Raw genomic sequence first — 23,667 nt, 5'->3', positions numbered from 1 at the left:
TTTAAATAAAAGGTGAATATTCTCTGAATTTATTTTTGCATAACATGTGCTAATATAAAATTTCTAAGCCTTAAGAAAACAAAAAACAAAAATAAAAAATTTCATTATGATCAAGGATCACTTGCAATTCAAAAGCATTCTCTCTACCTCTATGCAAATGTATGAGAAGAGATATGGGGGTTTATCTATCTATCTATCTATTTATCTATTTATCTATCTGTCTGTCTGTCTATCTATCTATCTACCTATCTATCTACCTACCTGTCTGTCTGTCTGTCTATCTATCTATCTATCTACCAATCTATCATTTATCTGGAACCTTATCTTCACAAACTCAGTAGACCCTCAAAGATTCTTGAAACAAAAAAATTAAAGCATAAGAATATGTAAATTATAATATAAAAAATTTAGAGATGGAAAAGACTTACACTATATCAACAAATCTATCCCCTAGACTATTGAAGGACTGGCCTTTCTTTGCATTCTCAAGCATTTGGCCCAATACAAATTTACCCGTGAACAGACAATATAACTAATATCAAGGAATAAATTAAATATTTACCTTTTATTTAACTAATTTACTTTTGATCACACATTACTTTGGTATTTTTTAAAAATAAAAATAAATTATAATTAATTTTGCTGTAGAATATGCTTGCCCTCCCCCATAGCAAATAACATGTTCAGCAGAAGTTTAGGTTTGAAAAAAATCTTGAAGTTTTCTTGTTTCTGAGTAGGTCTATATGGTGCTTTGAAAATATATGTTCATTGGAAAATGAGAAAATGAGAAAAAGAAAAACAGACAATAAGCCAACATGCTCAAGGAAGTTCTTATGTGTAAATTGTTCTCTTTGGTAATTTTTTAGGTGGCTCTAAGGTCAAGCAATTAAAAAATAAAATTGCATTTCTACAAAATTACTGTATGCGGAAATCTCTTGAATATTTTTTCCTGGTACTAGATTTAGAACTAAAGCACCGAGTTAGGAAAATTAAGACAAAGCTGTCACTATTACCAGTGCAAGAGACCTCTGCAGTACCAGGTGGATTTGTAGTTTGAAATGATCTGATGAATAAACTGATCCAGTGAGCTCCTGCTGTCCCCCCATTGTGGCACATAAAATTGCATTATCATCCGTGAAATGATCCCAGACATTTAGGGTACTTTATAGTATATTATTTTCTCTTGTTAGAAAACTGAGAATCTCTGCTCCTTTCACTCGCTTGCCTGTTCCGGAAATTTGTGCTGCCTTCCTAAACTGTGATATGGTGGTTTTAAAATGCTTTCGTGTTTTTCTGCAGCTTTTGCAAGCGCACCAGTGCCCAGTAAATAAAGTAGCAGCCCATGTCCCTTTTAGCAAAAGCTATATATCTGTTCAGACTTGTAATTTGCTCCGTTTATATCCTTTGCCCTTGAACTCTGGTTATTAACGCAATGTTTCTCCAAATGATGCCATATAACTCTGCTCCAAGCACATTCACAGTGACAACACACCAACATCTGAAGAAAGGACCAGAGCTAGCTGAACAGAAGGAAAACTAAAGCTGAATTGGGGAAGTGGCAGTATATTATTCAAAAAGGAACTGGCTATGAAACCATATTGGCTGATATTTTCATTGCTGCAAGACCATCTTTAACTAGACATATTCAAAGTTCTCCTAGAGAAGGAATTGGGCCTTTTTGGTTTGATTAAAAGGAAACAACTTGAATGAATCCTCTCCCTAGAACTGAGCTAAAGTTATATCACAGGATTTGAAAAACTCAGGTATCCTAACTGTATGGTTTTGAAAGAACATGGATAATAGGACCAAAGAAGAAGATAGGGGTGAATTTTGATTAATTATGAAAATTAATGCTTTTTTTTAAATTTTGAGGGTGCTGTTTCTATGCCATTACTATGAACTTGAGGGGGCTACTCTAATTCTTTCATTATTCTTGAGACTTAATTCTTATAATATTTAGCATAGAATGAGTAGTTGATTATCTGAAAAGTTGATTGTCTGGGGCTTAGGATATTTTTATTGTCCAGCAAAATATGATTAATTCAAACTTTATGAGAATTTGAATGGGTGCTTTAGTACTATCTTTGGGTTAATGAAGTAGATTTACTGTACTTTAGAAAATACACTCTTTTTAAATCTTTTTGACACATAATTGCCTGCAAATGATCTGTATTAAGTGATTAAACATTTGCTCTAAGAAATTCCAGTTTTATACAGTAACATTATGAAAAGTAAATAAAAAGTAATAAAACTTCACTTTTTTACATTTTCTATAATTTTAAAAATAATTCCAGGCAAGCTTTTCTCCTAAATTAATTAAAACTGTTGAAATTTAATTATAAATAGATTTTTTTATTAGGATGATATTTATTATAATGATATTTAATTTATAATAACTCCCCAACACCATTAAATAGACCATTAAATACTATGCAATATATGTGACAATTCAAATGTACTGATGATGATACTGACAACAAAATAATTAATTCTGCATATCATACAGAAACTCATCAAGAATGATAGAGTCCCTTGAAAACTCAAGGCAAATTTCTACATCACTGGAGCAAAGATTATGTTGTTATATTTAAAAAACGTTGATCTCTCTAATGACCATTTCTATCTGTGGAATACTATTTTTATTATTTTTTCCTTATCACTGTAAGAAAGACTAAAATTTTGTCCATCATCCCTCTTTCTCATTAAAGATATCAATGACTACTTTTTTCAAAAATCAATGACTATAAATCTCTAAATGGCACAGGTACCAAAACTAAATGCTATTGCATAAAACAGTTAGGGATGTTGCAAAATATATCATCATGTTTGAAGTTCTGTTCATAGTTGTGATTGCAATAATTTTTAACAATACATTAGCATTTGCAAACAACTGAGTCACAGACTTTCTGAGCATAAGAATGGGGCTATCTGGACTTTTGTTATAGTTGTATTAGGAATCTAGTGTATTTGTGATGTCTGTATTGTGATTATGGTGTTTATATGTCACTATACATATACTCCTATATAACAGAGGGCCCATTGCCCAGTTGTTAGTGTTTCAGCTTAAAGTCTAAAGGAACTGTATTCAAATATTATCTCTGACACTAAATCTAAGTGATCTTGGGCATATTATTTAACCTCCCTGTATTTCAAGCAATCCTCTAAGATATATCTACTAAGTCTTAGCTGGGCTGAAATCTGCATTGTTAACATAGTTCCCACACAGGAATTCTTCATTTGATGAAATTATATATTAATCTCTCATATAGGTATATGTAGTTATCTGTATGTATATATATGTATATGTATAAACATATATAAAAATCCCATAATATTTCCTCCCAAATTTTCTTTCCATAATTTGTATCAATATGAGGGATTTTAAAAAAAATAAGATTAACCATTCCAACAACATTTTGTTTGGCAGCTACTCAGCTGAATTTCATGTATATATAACTCTTTCAAATGGATTCTTTCATTTTAAATAGTTTTGTGGATTAATATATCATTTAATCCTAAATAACTGAAAGGAATTGTATTTTACATGTTAAAATAATTTATATAAAGGAGTTCTAGAAAACATTGAAGTATTAGAATTTTTACTTTTAAACCCACCAAGTTGCTTCTGCATACTTCAGCTAGGAAATTAAGGTGCAATGCAGAATAAAAACTAGGCTTTGAAAGACCTTCACTATTATTTCACTGATTCCTAAGTATCTAGGAATAAAGAACATGTATTTGGAACAAAAATTTAAGGACCACTGGCTGGATTAGATTTTTTTTTCATTGCTTCCTTATTTTTACTGTAAGAAAATATTTTGCTCTCAATCCCTTGTCTTGAACACGGGAGTTGGGTGGAGAGGAGAAAAAATATTCTTTCTCACAAGAACACTTGGAGCATTTCATTTGATATTATTAAACACTTTATTCATTATTTTACATTTTTGACAAGACAAAGTAATATTTTTAAAGATTACTTTCTATCTTTATAAAAGCTTATTTATTATCCTAGAATTCTCAGTGCTCCTGTGTAGTGAGCAGAATGCATACATTATTTTAATTTTATTTCATTGAAAGTAACATTTTATTAATTTTTTCAGCAATTGATCACTCCTAAAATTAGGAGAGGATGAATATGAAAGTAAAATGGGCAGAAATAAGTGATGAAGCATTTAGAATTACATTTTTTAGATGATTTAACATATTCCTTTTCTATTGTGGGATGTTTGAAAGGTGTAAATTAAAGTAGAAAAAAAGAAGAGTAGAAAAAAGATTCATAATTTACTATGTAAGATTTAATTAAGGGAAACTTGTTCCAAACTCCATCTCTCTGTATAAAAATCTAATCAGCCTGGTATAGTATCATGAATGAGATTTCATGAAATCTTAAAATAAAACCTATTACTCAGCATTTCAGTTTTAAGGGAATTATACATAAAGTGGCAAAGCTTTCTGACTTTGCTGGAGTATCCTCAATTAACCTTCAAATTAACAAGATATCTAAGAATATCATTGGATCCATGAATTCTGGGTAGGCATGTACACAGAGTGGATCATAAAATAAGATTTTTCTTTAAATATTACCAACTTTAATATCATTCTTGCAAGCTTCACAAGTTCAATGCAATATATTTCAGGACTATGAAGGTCAATACAAGATGACAGATTGAAATACTATACGTGACTTGCAAAAGTCATTTTTGGGCAAGCTGTTTTCCAGGACTTAAATTAAATTAAAACATACCTTACATCAGATGATTTTTAAAACCAGATTGTGGCCTCATTCTCCAAAGAATATCACTTTTATCCCTAGTTGTCAAACAGCTATTACCATCAAGATGATAAGGTTGATGACATGCTGCAAATACTGATTAAGGGGATACTGCAAGTGCCGTTCCTCTTCCTTGAAGGAGTAATTTTCCTGTCGGCATGATAGAAAATAAAATGCCAAAGGTTTTTCATATGAGTTGAAAACTCTCCTTGAAGTTGTGGATGTTGCTGTTTTTTTTTCCCCTTCCTGCCTGGCTTCATAATTTGCGGGACTTTTTCTTCTAGGATCATTGAAATTAGAGATCATGAGTCTTGAAATATTACAGAATCATTGTTAGAAGTATTCTCAGAAACAGATTCACACTAGCAGTTTTTGTACCCATGGAAGGCTTCAAAAAATGAGTACTCAATTCAGTCAAGTGTGGGAGGTAGATAGTGATGGAAGCAATCCTTTAAAAACCAGGAGGCTAGGGAAGATCTTTCCTTGGGAGCCACCATCAGTAGAGATGGGAGTACAGAGAGAAGTGACCCCTATCTATCTGGTAGTTTCCAATTTTCAGTTATTATTCATTCTAACGGGGCATAAAGGTCATTTGTTTCTATTTGACTATAAGGGCCACCTAAAATTTAGGTACCCTGGGGAAAAGGCCACATCATTATGACTAAGTTATGGATCTACTCAGAAACTATCTATCTTCTTGGACTTCCTTTTTCTTGTTACTCTTCTCTATATACCTGCATTGCCTTATTCTGAATTTGTATAGGTATATTCATGGGAGGGAAGCAGTACAGCCACATTTCTGCTTACCTCATGATACTGTCTCAAATTTGTTTCTGAATATGCTTTTTAAATTTATTTTATTTGTGGATCTGTTCTCCCTTCTGCCTTGTGGATTTTGCTTCTGGTTACTTGTTTGCCCTGCTGACGCCCCCTACTCTCCTTGGACTCTGTATTTTGTCACACCTGTTTGTTCCACCCAGATTAATTCCACTGTTGTAATAATTGTGAAAATGAGAACTCAACAAAAACAGGTGCCTGCTAATCTCCTATATATGTCTGGCTCCTCAGCTCTGGGCTGTTCTCTAGTTCAGCTGAGACATGACATCCTTGTTTCACTTGATATCCCCTATAGATTCAACAATGGCAGGAAAATTATTTGCAATGTAAGTGCCTCAATTGAAGGCAATAGAATTTAAAGCCTTGGGCTCCATTTCCTGGCAACAGTTGAGCCAAACTACAGAGAGAAGTGCCACCTTCTGGGGGAGGTTCATGGCTATGTAGAAAAAAAAAATAAATGGTATTGGGAGCAGACCAATCAATATAGCCTTACTGTCACCTCCCTCCTTGTCCAACCACAAAGATACAATGAGTGGGGTTCGGTATAAATTAGACTATTGCCACAACATTCTCTGAAACTCTAAAATGGCTAGGCAAAGGTGGCTTTTGTTATATTATGCTTAACTGGGTAGATGCCTCATTTGCCCATGTCCTACCTATCAGGAAATATCCCGCTACTGAGTAATACTGAAGAGATCTCTTTATGAGTTCTGTGAAACTTTTGATGATTCTCTAGATTAGGTGTTCTTAAAATTTTTCCACTAGTGACCCCTTTTTGTTTGAGAAATTTTTATTTCTCAATATAGGTACATATATATATATATATATATATAATATATATATATATATATATATATATATATATATATAATAGGTTCATAAATCAAACATTTACTGATAATAAATCACAATTTTGTGAACCCTGCATTCAGTTACATGACACTTCAGGGGTCGATGACCCATAGTTTAAGAAGCTTTTCTCTAGAGGAAGGATCTGGAGTAAAATTTTTTGTTTTTAAATAAATTAACCTTGGCAATTCATTTATAAAAGACTGCTAGTTTCTATTTGCCATGAATAGCCTTGAGTAGATTTGCTCCCAGATGTACCAGCACTCATACAATGATATGCATACAAAGTTATTAATAACTCATATTTCTATAGTATGGTGAGGTTTTTAAAACTTGCACTGCTTCCCCTTCCTAGACCAAGACAGTAATTACAATATTTCTCCCACTTGTCCACAAGAATCAAAGTCCAAATTGTATGTAGAAATCACTCATCCCCCAAGCATTTATTGAGTACCTATTATATCCCAGGTATTGAACTAGCTAGTAATGATACAAAGATAAAATTGAAGTTGCCCTTGCCTTCAAGGATCTTACATTATATTGGGGAGTGAGGACATAAAAAGCATATAAATAGATACATAATAAAACAACAGAAGTTAGGAAGTTATCTCTGGGTGGGAAAGCATAGGGGTAAAGAAGTGATGGCAGAACAGTCCGCATGTAAAAAATGCTATGTAAACTGAATCTTGAAAGAAAACAAGAATTCTAAGAATCAGAAGTAAGAAGGGAGCACATTCTAGGCATGGGGATTAAATGTTATGGGGTTAAAGGCATAGGAATTAAAACTTGATGTGGTTAGTGAAAAAATAGCAAGAATACCAGTGTGGCTGGATCCCAGAGTATCTGGAAGATATTAATGTAATAAAATAATAACTCTGGAAATCTTCAATGTGACCAGGATATTGAGTGCTTTAAATAACAAACATGAGTGTATATTTGATTCAAAAGCTATTCGGGAATGATTGGGTTTTATTGGGCAAAGGAAGTAATATTGTCAGACTTGAGCTTTAAGAAAATCACATAGGTGCTTCTGTAAAATTTGATTTAGAATGGAGGTAGTCTTGAGGAAAGGAAACCAGTTAGGAAATTGGGGCAATAGTAGAGGCAAGAGGAGTTGAGGACCTGAAATAGGATGTTGACTATGTGAAAAGGGAATATATTTAAGTGATAATGTTGTGGTAGGACTGATATCATTTGGCATCTAATTGAATATATTGGGATGAGTGAGAGTAAGGAGTTACATGACATCAAGATTTCAAATCTGGCACTCTAATGAAATAGTAGGGCTGGATTATATAGATCTGAGAGTCACCTGAATATAGTTTATAATTAAATAAATAGGAATTGATGCTATCACCAAGTGAGAGTACAGGGACAAAGAAAAGAGAGTACAGGACAAAACTTTAAGGTATGTTAATAGTTAGTGGACATTCCTTGGATAATGACTTAGCAAAGACAAGGAATGAATGTTCAGATGAAAGGAAAAACCATATATATATATAATATATATATAATATATATTATATATATAATATAATATATATAATATTATTATATTTTAAAATATAACCATATATATATATATATATATATATAATCATAGTGTCACAAAAACATAGAGAAAAGAATATCCAAGAGTAAAGTATGGTCTACAAGATCAAAAACTGTATAGAGATCAAGAAAGATAGAGGCTTAGATCTGGCAATTGAGAAATCATTAAGAACACTGGAGAAATATTTCAGTTGAGTGAGGAGCCTAGGACATAGATTGTATAAAGTTTAGAAGAGAATGTGAAAACAAGCACCAAACAAAATGAGGGACAGCTTTTTCAAGGAGTTTCACTGAGAAGTGGAGGGGGGATAGATCACAGGGATGACTGTATATATTAAAGGTTTCTTTTAAATATGGGAAAAGGAAAAAAGTAACCAGTAAGTAGGGAGACACTGAAGATTAGAGAGAAAGGAGGTGATAGTAGGATAATCTGGAGGAGAATATTAGAAAGGATAGAAATAGGGCAAATATAAAGGTTAAAGGTTAGATTTACTCATGGGAAAGGCCACTTCTTCATTAGAAATTGGAATAAAGTTGGAGAGAGGTGGAGATGACTCAAGGATTTGTGTGATGAGAAGCAGGAAAAAGGAGCTCATGGTGAATGGCCTCAGTTGTCTTAGGAAAGTTTGAAATCAGATCTTTAGTTAGGAGGCTGAGGAAGAAATCTGTGTAATTTCATCATGAGGATTGGGGGGAAATGAAATATTGACCAAATTAGCTGAACATGTAACAAAATAATTGTATGAATACCATGGAAGTACTTGACATATCTACAGAAGATGCCCCCTCAAGAACAGAAAAGCTGATGCAAGGAGAAACTTTGTTTCTTGCTAAAAGGGACCCTAATTTGACACCCTGTATACTCAAGTCTCATCACTACTTCTGAACTGATCTGCTTCCCCAAGAGGCCCCTCTGTTTTCAAATCATGAAGTAAGAAGGGTAGTGAGGCAGCATGGTGTCATGGAGAGATCAATGGGTTTGGAATTAGGATGCCTGGGTTTAAGTCCTGGCTCTAACATTTGGACAAATTGGATGACATTAGCAAGTCATGTTGAATTATCATTCCTCAAATATAAAACAAAGAAATTAGATAAACTACATGGCTATCTAATGTGTCCTTTTCAGATTTTTTTTGAAAAGAATCATTAGCAGGGGTTCATCTAGCTAGCAATCTCTTCTTCTGGGGCCCTAAAACTACTTATTTAAAAAAAAACACAACATAATTTGAAGTAAATCTATTATATTTAATGGGCTTTTAATAGCATGAACATCCATGATGATAAACCCTGCCCCCTCGTCCTTGATACCCCACTCAATAGATCAAATGACCAGAGTATCATATTCATATAATTGAAATTAAAAAGTACAATATGATACAGATCCAGACAGAAGTTAGGAAGTAAATAGCTTCACAAATTGAATACAACTAGAAGTTTCAATGCTATGTTATACTATTTGTTTCCCCACTTTTAATTAAGAGGGTCATAAGCTTATGTTTTGGATCAAAGGGCTTATCTTATCTAGGAAAAAGGAATGATATTTCAACCTATAGTTCCATCAATATTAGATGTATGAGGGAAGTATGGCCAGCATGCTACTTGCATGATGCTGACATGATGTGATCTTAGAGTAGACTGAATGAAAATCTCTACGAATGGCACTCCATCTCTACCATCCTCTTAATTTTCATCATCTTGCTACTGTTTCATTGTTTGAAAAAAATCTGTTTTCTGTTTTTTTTTTTTTGTTTTGTTTTTGCTTTGGAACTCACTGGTTTGGATATTTGATCCGTTTTATTATTGTAGTGAGTATCACAGAAGAACAAAATTCCCAGGACTTCATTTCCCTGATACTCTCTGCTACAGGCACCATTGCTCATTGGGGAAAAAAAAAATATCCTGTACTACCCTTACCAAGGAGCCTGCTGTGTAGCCACAGAATTGAGGTATCATTCTTTGCTGGAGAATATTCTGAAAGCAGGTTGAGTTTGAAAAAAGCAAAATTGCTAAAGTAGTAAGTCAAGTACAGAAAGGCAAGGTTGTGGTCCTAGTAGCTGTAGGCTAAAGATCATGATGCTATTTCCTCAGTTGATCTCATTTTGACTTTTTATTTGGTCACCCTGAAGTGATTCTGCTTTTGTTGATTAGATTGTAGCTGGGAAACCTACCTGCTAATTTTTTGTACATATTTAGCTTTCCTGCCCTGCCCACCAACTTCTCTTATTTCTGCACGAATTAGGTAGGACAACTTGTGCTTGTTAATTTTTTTTCTGTTCATTCAGTTCTAGAGTGTTTCATCCAAACATTTGGTAGGTTAGACAGAGTACAAATTTAACTTTTACCTTTTACATATGTGTGTGTGTGTGTGTGTGTGTGGGTGGGTGTGTGTGGGTGGGTGTGTGTGGGTGTGTGGGTGTATTTGACCTAATGTGTTTTGCTATGATCAATTTCTTTTCCTCCTTTGTTACAATTCTTCATCTTTCCATAGAATCAGTAATTACAATATGAGAGAAGTCAAATTAGACAGTGCTGAATCAGTTCTTATTGATCTAGTCTCATTAAATTGCCCTGACTGGTATTTCACCAATCAGGTGAATATCAGAACCTTAGGATTGGAAAAGACCTGTGAAGTCATCTAGTTCAATCCATACTTTAAAAAAAAATATCCTCTATAATATCCTGATAAGTGGTCATCCAGCATTCATTTGAAGACCTCCTGTTGGGGGAAATCCATTATCTCTGGAGGCAGCCCATTCTATTTTTGGACAGTTCTAATTGTTACAAAGTTTTTTCCATATATCAAGCCTATTCTCTTTCTGCACTTTGATCCATTGGTCCTATTTTTAACCCTCTGGGAACCGTGGAATAAGTCTCATCCCTCTTTTACTTGACAGATTGTCCAATACTTGCAATCATCTCTTTCTTAAGTCTTCTCTCATCTAGGCTAAATATACCTTGTTCTTTCATGGAACCCTCATCGATATGTTCTTCAGTCTCTTCAGGGTTTTTATACTATATTAAGTCACATAAGCAATCACTCTTTAGGCCTTGATTATATCTTATAGCATAGTAGCAAGGGGGATTTGACAGTTTTTAGATTTGAGCTAAGTAGAAGTAATTTGCATAATTTAGATCTTCAGGAAAATTAAATATTTATTCATTTTTGTTATAAATTATATTGTCCATTTGATTCAAAGCAATGAGCATTTATTAAGCACCTACTCTATGCTAGACACTGTGTTTGCTCTTTGACATGTAAAGACAAAAATCAAATAGTCCTTTGTTCTCAGGAACTTAATTTTTACTGAACAATGTTGATAATTACGAAAATTTTTAACTTTGTCCTTTTAGGTCCTTCAAAATAGTTTTATTATTTATTCAATTCTCCTCAATGGATATTGTAAATGTGTTCTTAGGAAATGTGGCCTTAGTCACCATGAATCCACAATTTTAAAGTGGGTGATTTTTGTTTTTGTATTCCAAGGATTTGTGAGCATCCTCCCTTATACCTACTTTCATATGTCAAGATCTGATTTTAAAAAGTGGCACAATGGGTAAATCCTTGAATCTGAACCTCAAGAAGATTCGAGTTCAAATATATCCTGAAACTTACTACTCATGTAATACTAGGCAAGTCACTATAACCCCTTTCTTCCTAAATTTCCTCATCTATAAAATGAGAATAATTGCCTATTTCCCAGGATTGTTGTAATGATAAAATAAGATAATATTTGTTAAGTGCTGTATTAATATGAATATAATGGTGATGATATTGACATCCATTGGACAGATAAGGTCCTATTTTCCAACCTTCTTTCCAGCATCAAAACTTACCTGATTCATGTCTCTGTATGACAACACTTAGTTAAGGTGATAAATTGATTCATGAAATAAATGCTACCACTTCTGGTTAATATGATTATATTTTAATAAATTCCTTCTAAAAATTATACATCAATGTGGCCTTGATTATTCAAGTCTAACAGCTATTTAATATAAAAGACACAGACTAAGAATGTGTTTTCGATCAAATTAGTAGTATATAGGATAGGCAGTATACTGAAGGTAAATCTAAGATAAAACAGGTAAGTCAGGAGATAATAATGAATGAATGCATGGATGAATAGATGAACGAATGAATAAATTAAAAGCACTTATTAAGTTCTTGTCATTGGTCAGTAGCTTCAATGATGTCTTACTCTCTGTGACTATATTTGGGGATTTGGGGAAAGGATACTGGAGTAGTTTGCCATTTCCTTCTGCAGCTCATTTTACAGATTAGGAAACCGAGGCAAACAGGGTTAAGTGACATTCCTAAGTAATAGAGCTAGTAAGTAAATGACTAAAGATGGATTTGAGCTGAGGACTACGAATGTCCAGGCCCAGCACTTCATCCACTGAATCACATAGCTACCTTATTTTGCACATAGTGAGCAAATAGTAGACACTTACTATCTAGGCAAATCACTTAATCTTATTTGTCTCATTTTTTCTCATTCACAAGTGGATTCTCTTTCCATACCATCTGCTTTAATCTGTGCTCTATCCTTCCTCATCATTTGAGTCTTGAATCCTTAATTAGGAATAGCCTTCCTATTCTACAGTTCTCTACATGTCAAGTCTTAATGGCTAATAGTTTATTGATATACACGCTAAATAGGGAGTCAGTAAGAGAGTTCCTTTGATGAGTTTAAGTTGCTTCATCCAGATGAGTTATATTCTTGTGTATTGAGTCAATTACTGTTGAAATATCATGAAGAACAGGAAAAATGCCATCATGCTATAGAGAAAAATATTACTTTTAAAAAAAGGGGGATTACTTAAAAAAAAGTCCATAAAACATAGTCCAATGAGCTTGACCTTGATGCCTGGCAAAATTTTAGAGTGTATTATTGAAGGAATCTTTAACGAGTATCAAGAAAAAGAAGCAGTGATCACAAAGAGTTAGCAGGAGTTCATCAAGAGTAGATCAATCCAGTGCTCACTTCAGCAGCTCACATAATAAAATTGGAATGATGCAAAAAAGATTAACATGGACACTGCCCAAGGATAACATGCAAATTCATGTTTGAAATTCAAAGTGATTCACATTTTTCAACTTGTGTTCAAATATCTTTTTCTCTCAGGCAAATATACTTTTAAATATTATGTATTTTTCTAGTAAAATTTCTGCAATAAATAATGGTCTCCAATAAAACTACATTGTAAAAGATGGGAAAGAAACAGAATGGCAAGCATAAGAAAGTATAGGAAGCAGAACCTGAGGAGCTTATGATGGAGAAGATGTCAGACTAGCAAGTGGGGATGGGAAAGTGGAATTTTTTTTAATGGAAAAGATTTAAAGAATGCAATAACACATGGGGAATCCAAGGAAAATTAGATTATCCAAAATTAATTGAAACATTTTTGAATGTTGGTAAAGAAAAAGATGGAACCAAGAAAAAAGAATTTATCTGATTGAGTCAGATGATAGCAAGTCAAAGATAAAATGTGAATCTGCTAACAAACCACGGGACTTTGATCCAGAGAGAATTATTGGTGGATTGGTACTACAGACAACAGTAGAGAGCTGTTGTTTCTCATAAAGTGGAAAGATTCTAATGAGGCCAAATTGGTGCTAGTCAGAGAAGCAAACATGAAATGGTCTCAGATATTCATTAGCCTTTTATAAGGGAATGAGTGATTTGATATTCTTTTCCTGAAGATGAAGCATAATAATAATTTGTGTTGTTTTAAAATATATATTAACATATATATTAAAATAATATGATTTAATTATATAAATCAATCAATATAGTAATCATATTAAATATTAATGCATTAATTGAAAATGCTAATACAATATAATTAAAGTGATGTATTAACATATTTATATATATATCTCTATATTATGAAAATCTGTATCTTCATTCCATTCTTTAATTTGTTAGCAGTGTGATCACCATTTACATCTAATGAGAAATGAGGTGAGTAGATTTTTAAAATGGGTTTTTATTTTTATTCAGTTTGCTTTTCATTTGGACTGGTTTTATTTTTCATTAACAGCACTAGTAATTCTGAACAAGTAAATACAAGCTTTCTGCATTTACTTAATATTTATCACAGAAGAAAACATATGATGCTATGGAATTAACTTATTAACAGTAGACAAAAACTTTTATAAATACTGATTAATATCTCTGTGGGCATTACTCTAAGTTCTAAGAAATGTTTAGTAACCATGTAAATGCAAGGTTAGCTGTCTGAGAAAATGTGTCCTTGTACAATTTTGACATTCACTTGAAACCCAACTTATTAATAAAAGTTACATTTTATACCTAGAGGTAAATCCATTGAAAGATTGCTTCTGGCAGCCAAAGATGGTGAGCATCTTCTCTGTGGATGTAAAGGGACCTCAAATATACACAGTAGATGACAACTCCATGTTTAAACAAAAGAGATTCTCTCACCAAAGCTTCATTGGTCAGATCTGGGTAGACAACAGCCCCATTTGTCAGTTTATCCTTTCATTGCATAGAAACATGAATGGGTAAATGTTGTCAGAATTTGTTTGAACATTTACCTAAAATGTTGAAATAAAACCATTTTTGGCCTCTATTTTCAAAGAGAAAAATTTGGACTTCCTTCTTCATAATGGGACAGGTGTGTTCCATCTTATTTTACTAAGCAAAGGGTCCTCTTTTAATCATGTAGTATCATCTCCATCTGTTGGAACATAAATTCTCCCTAAATGACAGGCATTTGGGAGGGGTGTAATTGGGGGAAGCAAATGTACCCACTTTATGTAGTCCCATATACTCTTAACATGCATGTTTCCCCTTCTTTAAATCAAACTGTCCCTTCAACATGTAGGGCCAGTCTTTTGAATATTTGGGTTACTTAGTTTCCTGACAAAAAATAACTATAGTTTTTGGAATATTATACAACTTGTATACTATTTACTTGATTGTAAATACTGTTGAACAGTAGTCAATAATTTTATATTCTCCCTTTAAAAAAAAGAGTAGGCCATTCCAGATAAATCACATTTCACTTTTTACAGATTCCTCAAGGAAATGTTTATGTGAACTTTATGTGATTTTAGCATAGCTTTTGGCAAAGTCTCTAATGCTATTCTAGTGGGGGAAAATGGAAAAAAAAAATATGGTGATTTCAGGACTTATTGAAGATTTAGACCCAAAAATTAGTCAATGATACTACACAGTCGACTTTGAAAGGGGCCTCTAGTGGGGGGTTCTTGGGGGAGAAATTTATGCTTATATAAATAGCCTTGGACTGTTTACAAGCTTTATCAAAGACTTGTACATGAGCATAGATGTTATGCTTATTAGATTTCCTGATGGCACAAAGATGAGATGGATAGCTAACATATTGGATGATAGAATTGGATCCAGTAAGTTTTAGATAGGAAAGACTATTAGGCTGATACTAATAAGATGAAATTTAATAAGAGATAAGCAGATATGTAATAAGAGCATGGTGGTAAATTGCAAAGCCAGGTTATTCAATCCCCAGTCTGTTTGCACATATGTCACCCCACACTTTTCATTTTTTTTTTTAACAGATAAAAGAGGAAATGAACGAAATATGGTATGAACACTAATGCAATCTCAGACTGCATTAAGAAAAATCTAGCATTCAAGACTGGGAAGATGATAGTTCTGTTTTTTGTTTTGATCAGGCCAGATCTGATATATACTATCCTTTACTCCTAACACACCACAACAAATATATGGTGTTCAGAATATATTTTAAGCAAGTACATTTTAGCAAGTACACTGAGAGCAAGAACAGGAAAGCAACTTCAGGACAATAAGCAGATTTGGGAAGAACTTTAAGGCAATGCCTCTTATTGGATGAAGAAACTAGGGGTGTATAACCTGATGTAGAGAAGGGCTGGGGAGGAAGATAAGATAGTTGCCTAAAGACAACCACAAAAAAAAAACAACACAACACATTAACCAGCTAGCATTTATATAGCATTTTCAAACTTGTAAAAGCACTTTACACGTATTATCTCTTGATCCTCACAACTGCATTGCAAAGTGGGTGTTCTTTTTAATTTCTAAATTTGTATGTTTAAAATGCACATAATTATTAGAACAGTAAAAGTACACATATAAAGGATTTATGATCAAAATTTTTATCAATTGAAATGTATGATTGAAAAAAATGTTTGGAGATAATTGATCTAGACAATTATCTAACAGTATAAATCACTGAGAATATCCCAATCTCTATTGGTACAGGAAGAATATCCCAATCTCTATTGGTACAGGAAGTTTCTCAATGGAATCTTCCTACACTAATAAACTCATAGATCTAGTTTAAAAAAAATAAAAATTCAGAATAGCTCTATGAGGGAAATAGTTCAAATATTATTATATTATTCTTCCTTTATTACTGGTAAGAAAACTAAAGTTGAGCAAAATGTAGTGAAATGACCATATTCATATAATTGTGATATTAACAGAAACCCTTTGTTTCAGAATGAGGACACTGTTTAAGCAACTTGCCTTAAGATCACACTTTAGTAGTAACGGTAATAGCTGCTATTTATATAGTACCTGAAGGTTTATAAAATACTTTATACTTATGAGTTCATTCTCATAAGAATAATGTGAGGTGCTTCATGTTTTCCATTGAGCCTTGAGTCTTGTTGTTACAGACCAATTTCACCATGGTAGTATCTTTCAATAATAATCTTTATGACTTAATCCACTCTCCTTCATCCAGCTCTATCTTGATGAAAACATTGATTTGTGTCTTTACATATATTCAGTTCCTCTGCAAGCAATAAAGCTAAAGATAGAGGAGGTGTTTTACTTAATTCTACAATTGTAGAACAGATTCAGATCAAAGTGCTTTTATAACAAGGAACATTATTTAACATTTTTTCTGGAATAAATCAAGAAATTTCTCTGGTAGGTGTGCATTTATCTATGGACTTGGGGTACTAGTGAAGGGATACAGGGCTATTTCTTTAATATACAGATCCTTCTTCCCTTTTATGATCAATGTGGATGGCAAGGCATTTATATATCTTTCTAGATTTGAGTGATGCTAACATCTTTATTTTTTCTTGTAATTTTCCTTGGTGAGATTTTGAGTCTCTTCCCTTTATCTCAGTCTCTGTCTCTCCCTCTCTCTTTTGATACAGGCTACCTCATCTACCATCATTATTCCTTATAAAGACTGTATTGATATACACATGAAGAAAATGTCAATATGAGATATTATCATTTGTCCATGATCATACAACCAGTAAGATCAGAAATGAGACTTTAATGTCTCTTCTGACTCCAAATATTGGCTTCCTTCCTTTATACGAAGATACCTCTTGTAGTAATTCCCAAATGGTTGGGAAGAGGATATTCATTATACACATATATTTAAAATATGTTATTTAACATTTTTCTTAGCAGTATCTTGTTAATTCCTGAGAATGGAAGTTTTTTTTTAAAATAATGAAAACAAAACAATCAAAGTGCATTAAAATTCATCATTTGGAATTTTGCTATATGGTTTTAGACAATAATCTCTTTGAGTTTCGGCAGGTAGTTTAATAAATGCTTGCTTGCTTGCTTGAGTCATTAAATGAAGAAATAAGACTATAGGTTCCCTTACGTCTCTTATCATTCTGTTGTTCTTTGATTAATTAAAAAATATATTGTTGAGATCATGTTTCTCATTGGATGATTCAGATCTTAAGAAAAAATAAGTACAGAAATATTAACTAAAGTTAATGCTTAAGACAAAAAGTACTAAAACATAGTTAGTGAGATGGAAAGTTTGTTCTCTAGAGAAAAGTTTCCTAAATATTACTTGAGCATGAATAAGAATGTAGAAATATAATCCATAAAATACACATAATATAGTGATAGAAGGCATAAAAGATAGAGTGCTTGATCTGGGATCATATAGACGTGGGTACATATCAGTATGAGACATTTATTAGCTATATGACTCTATCTCAGTTTTCTCATCCATAAAATGGAGATATTAATTTCACAGGACTTAGCCGGTAAGATTGTTGTCAGGGTCAAATTAGATAATATTTGTGAAGTGTTTTGCAAAACTAAAGCACCATAAATGCTAGTTTTTATTAGTAACAAGAGTGTTGGACTTGGCACCAGGAAAGATATAGATTTCAATTCCAATTCTAACACCTCTTTAAGCCTTAGTTGCCTTATCTGTAAAATGAAGAAAAAGACATTTACAATACTGAACTCAAATGGTTGTGCCTGAAAGTACTGTGAAAATCCAAATGTTTTATAAATGATAGTTACTAAAATATGTTAACAATTTAAAGAAATTAACCAAGCAGTTAAGAAAAAACATTGATAGCTTAATAAGTATTTTAAAAAATATTATAACAAACCTGCATACTTCTATCTATTAGATAAAGGTTGATAACCAAATAATTTCATATTGAATGTATCTGTATTGTCTGATAAGTCAGAGACCCTAAAAGTAAAGCTTTTATAGAGCTAAATGTTGTGAGAAATAAAGTTCCCAATTCTTCCATTGTATGCAGATGTTAAACAGATGTAAAACACACACACTAGAATGTATTTTTTAAAAAATCATTTTCCTTCTCACTTTTTCCCTCCAATTTTTGCATAATACTTATTTCAACAATGTAAGTTCTCCATACATTTATTGCCATAGTCTTTTTTATGTCTGCAAAAGTTTTCCTGAAAACATATTTTGGCTTTCACGACTCCACACAGATTAAGTCTGCTGCCATAGCTTTGTCTCACACACTCTCTCCCCAGGAGTCTGAACTAAATGCATAATTTAAAGAGCCCTTAATCTGCAATGTCATTCCCATTTGGTCAGAGGCAGGCCTCACTTTATGATGTTAACTTTGCTCAGAAAAGGGCAGTGGTGGTTTTCTGAGGGTGCACTCAGAGACAGGATCTCATGTCAACCATTTATTTGGGAAGGTCTGACATTCCACTATAACACTGGATGTCAATGAATAACCTTCAGCCAAGGTTTTCATTCAAGTTATGTGATTGCCAAGGAATACTGAAAGTAACTAACAGAAACATGCAAAATGCATGGGCATATGTGATTGGGAGCTAAACTCATCTGCCTTCGTTATGGATTTTCTTTGAGTTTAATCAGTTCAGAAACAAGATTAGAAATGAAAAACGAATAGTCCTAGTGCAAGCAGAGGGGTGTCTTTACAGTAGTAAGAAAGTGAATGAGAGGGGTTGGGGTAACCCAGGTTGCCTTACCTATTACCCTTGATTCCACTTCTTTAAGGCTGGGAGCATCAGGAACTTTTTGATTGGCTGCTTTTTCCTATTAATATGCATCAATTTGGATTTCACTGGCAAGTCCTTTTTGTACTTGGGGAGAGGAGGGAAGAGGAGTAGTGAAAGGAAGATTGTGATAGGGACTGTCAATCTTTAAACGGGGAGGGCTATTTCCTTTTTAATTAAATTTCCAGACAAGCAATTTGCTTTTTCCAATGTATTGGGTTTTTCATCAGTTTTTTTTTTTTTTCTTGTGTAGTGGCAAATCACGAATGGCTTATTACAGTAACAATCACACAAGGGGATGTTCCATTGCCCCACTCATCCCAAAGGCTGCATTTTAAGCATGTGAACCACATGAGTAAAAGACTTCAAGCTAAAAGTCAAGGTGTTAAAAGGACTAGGAGGGAAATTTTAACTCCATAGTTTTAGCCATTTGGTTAGTAATTTATAAGAGACAGAAATAACCACATTTTCAAAGGGGAATGGGAAGGTTTCCAATAGTTTCCTCCATGGCACAGATGTAAGACATCACTGATCAATGAGCTTTAATTTAATATCACATAATTTTTAAGAGTGAGCATCACGTAGAAAATAAGTCTGTTGCTAAAAGTCAAAATGGCTCAATGAGTGGCTGCAGAAAATAAGAGTACTGGGCCTGACGTAAGGAAGATCTAAATTCAGATCTCACCTCAGATACTTGCTAGTTGTATGAGCTTGGGTAAGCCATTTTGCTCTGTCTCAGTTCTTTATTCATAAAATGAGCTGGAGAAGAAAATGGCAAACAGTTCAAGTATCTTTCCCCCAAAAAACCCAAATGAGGTGTTGAATAATCAGACATGATTGAAATTACTGAACAACAACAAAAACAACATGTCATGATGATCTTGATGGCAAAACAATTGTTTAATCAGTCAATGAAATAAGTCATTCAATTCAACTATTAGTTCAAGTATTTGTTAGTATACAAGTTATTTGTTAATCACATAAAACAATATAACTGAAAATTTTATTTTCTCAATCAATTTTGCAGGTTTCATGACATATATAAAGTTTCCAGGAAATCAGATTACAGAGATATGGAGATATGCAGAGTGGTTATTTGTGCTGTTGAACTTTTCTCATTTCCTACAAGTAATAGAGAAATAAATCTCTGTGGCACACTTGCCCTTTGACTCCAGGATTCAAAGTCCTTGGGTGGATATTCAGTTTGGAATGTACACAAGGGGCACACACTCACACACAGAGCAGGTTCAACGACTCATAACAACTTGGAAATTAGTTATTTCCTATTCTTAGAATCTAGTTCACAGCTGGCAAACACAACAAAAAGGGTAAAGCCCTCTGTGTCGACCCACTAGGCCATCCCTTTTTATGGACACAAATTGAGGATAAGATCTAGTGATGGAGTTTCTGGCTACAGCTTGAAACCAACCCATCAATGTCATGTTTCGTTAAGTACCTGATGCCAGCATTTTGCTGCAGTTCCAGGGGATAGAGGTTCTGTCAGGGTCATTGTTTCAAGTGAAGTTCAGGCTCTTATTTGCCATAAATGAAGAAGATGGGAAGTCAGCTGTGAGATTTCAGAATAATATTTAGATAATTGTGATTTATCTCATCTTAAGGTTCAAACTGATTGAACCAGAGCCGAGTTTGAACTGGGCTTTGTTTACAGGGCCTCCTTCCTCAAAGCTTGGTGTTTAAAGAAAGAATAAATGCAAGGCCAGGGGTTTCCGTCTGACCTTGGAAGAAGAATGACCAATAATAATAACAACAATAATGATAATAAACAATGAATATTGCAAATACAACTCAAGAACAGAAAAAAATTAATTTCCTATTTGAGGCTCATTCACATAAATACTCTTAATGGCTTATTTAAATACAGTCTCTGTTAAATCTTAAGAGCAAAGTACCTGTACCAAGAGCAAGAGTCTTGCATTTAATCGGTTACTGTAATAAACATATAAAATTTTTTTTTCATGAGAGGACAGAGCAGTGGCTACATAAAAGGACATCAAATGACACATCCTCCATCTCCCAGCAAATAAAAAAGCCATCAGCTCATAACAAGGCGGTGATAAAAGGTGCTGAGGCCAGTAAGATTAAGACTTTGTAATAAGGTTCGGGCGCCAAAACTGACAGCCATTTTCTTTTATATTTATCATGTCTTCACATTGGGGTGAGAAGCCATGGCTCTGTCCCATTGCTGGCTAGAATTTATAGCAGCTCCATTATTAGGAGATTGCAGTGAAATGGGGTAGAGGTATGGTTTTCTGAGAATGTTACGATAGCCTCCTACATTATACACTTGACAGGTTTGTCAGCTCTTAGTAACAAGCCTTGTAAAGTACTTTAATATCATTAGCACTATTTTCTTAATGTGTCTGCTCTCCTAGCAGCCTGAAAATATCATATATCATAGGCTGGAGGGTAGCAGGAGCTGCTATCTCCCCTTTTCTAGGTTCTTAAATTTCATTTTATTGTAACATTGAGGGTTGATATTTTAATCAAAATAATGCATCCATTTTCCTTTATTGATTATCAAGTAAATATGTATAAATATGTAGTTAGGGATGGGCAACCCTTTTAGAAGATATTGAAAACAATGTAATTAATGGCTTTCTCATGTAATTGCCACACACGTGTTATATCTTCCTGTTGTAGTGCAAAAGATCTTTCTATCCTGCCCTCCTCATCAAGATATCTATGGAATTCTCTTGCAAAGGGATGAAAATATGGAATTTCCTTTGCTTCCACTTTATACATCCACCTGAACATACATGTTATCATATGCAGTTCTAGTATGTAATTCTGGATATAGGCAAAGAAATATTGAAAACTTTGGTGTCTTTGAAATTAGTCCTTATTGTCTCCCCATGTTGACCCACTCTACTTTCTAAATGAGGTATTATTTACAACATTATTTGTTTTCTATGCTGCTTTCAAAAGATTTCAAACCGGATTGGAAATGCAGAAATCCTATAAGGATTGTACTTCCTTTCAAAGATAAAGATATTGACAAATGAATATCCATCTACAATGCTAATGTGGGCATGGAGACAATAAGCCTGTTCACTGTTTCAACAATACAAGAGCTGTTTATATATTTCTTATTTCAGAAAATAAACACTTATTAAGTGCTTTGTAAATGTATTAAAATCATAAATGTGGTTTGGATCTCAATTGGAAACAGGATACACTGCTTAAATAGGGGTCACATTTATCCCTGACATTGTAAATATTCTCATGCATGACCCTGGATCATAAAAATTCTACCACTGTAAACAACTGCACTAAATCTACACAAAAAATGGAATCAGGGCAAGGAAAACAAATATGTAAATGAACCTCATCAAAAAGAGTTTTATTATCTTAAGTATGACCTCAGTCAAATGGCCTTATATCTTAGAACATTGTTAGAGTCAAGCACACAATTTAATATGAGGCTAGAGTTCAGACTAAAATATCAGGGCTCATTTAGCCAATAGCTGAATGATTTAACTATAAAGACCCCAGAATTATATATTCCTTTTCTGGTGTTTAAATCCCCCCTCCCCCGGCCCCGGGTTTCAGTTTTGTTTTAAATGCCATGTCAAATAAGGAATCAGGAAATATAAGGGTTCTTTTTACCCTCTTCTTTTAACTTATGGATACCATTAAATTGATGGTTAAGAAGTTGCTCTACTTCCTTATCATTTCAGGTCAGGATTTCCTGTCTCTGGCTGCTAAAACCCATTGTTACCTATAGGAAATAAAAAGAGGCATCAAAATCCCAGAGGCTGCAAGAGATTGCACTAAAAACTCTCCATGAAAGCAAAAGCTAGGGAAGAAGGCTGACCAAATATCGTAGGAATTTGTTCAATTTTTGTATTCTGAATAAAATAGGACAATTTTTATTTCTTCTTTGCTGGAAAGATTTAGGTTTACCTTGTGCTACCAAGATGATAATGTTATTTTTTCACTGGTCTTTATCTTTATATGAACACTCCCTCTTTATTAACCTCTTCCAAATACTGTCCATTTGTAGTTGCTATCCTCTTAACCTTCAAACTGAATCAAGAACCTGGGCAGCTGGACAACTTGATTCTTTCTACGTGAATAGACCCCTAAGAGAAACATCCTCTGTGGGTGGGAAGACAAATGCTGAATCTGGGTTCTATTATTGTGACAGTTTTTGAAGAAGCATTCAATGAATCATACTTGATTTTCCTGGGATATAGATAGAAAAGTTCTAGAACTAAATCTAGAGATGAATTGGGAGAGTGTGGCTATTCTCAAAGATTGTAGATAAGAAGTTGCACTTAGTTTATTTGTTGTGAAGAAGAAAGTATGGACTATTAATATGAGTGCCAGATTAAAAGTAAAGAGAACCTGAGTTCTGAATCAAAT

At 33.5% G+C, this 23,667-nt stretch overlaps 1 non-coding gene and 1 pseudogene across 1 annotated transcript; one reads left to right on the top strand and one right to left on the bottom strand.

Moving 5' to 3' along the window:
* LOC111719315 overlaps positions 1-23,667 on the bottom strand; it is a 107,275-nt pseudogene that overhangs the window by 39,304 nt on the left and 44,304 nt on the right.
* On the top strand, positions 12,986-13,094 carry LOC111719317. The gene has a single exon (XR_002769505.1). It is a non-coding gene; the product is annotated as a U6 spliceosomal RNA (small nuclear RNA).

The sequence above is a fragment of the Sarcophilus harrisii genome, chromosome 2 (assembly GCF_902635505.1).
Source record: "Sarcophilus harrisii chromosome 2, mSarHar1.11, whole genome shotgun sequence".
NCBI classification, from domain to species: domain Eukaryota; kingdom Metazoa; phylum Chordata; class Mammalia; order Dasyuromorphia; family Dasyuridae; genus Sarcophilus; species Sarcophilus harrisii.
The sequence above is the reverse complement of the archived record's forward strand: the minus strand, read 5'-3'. Positions and strand labels throughout refer to the sequence as shown.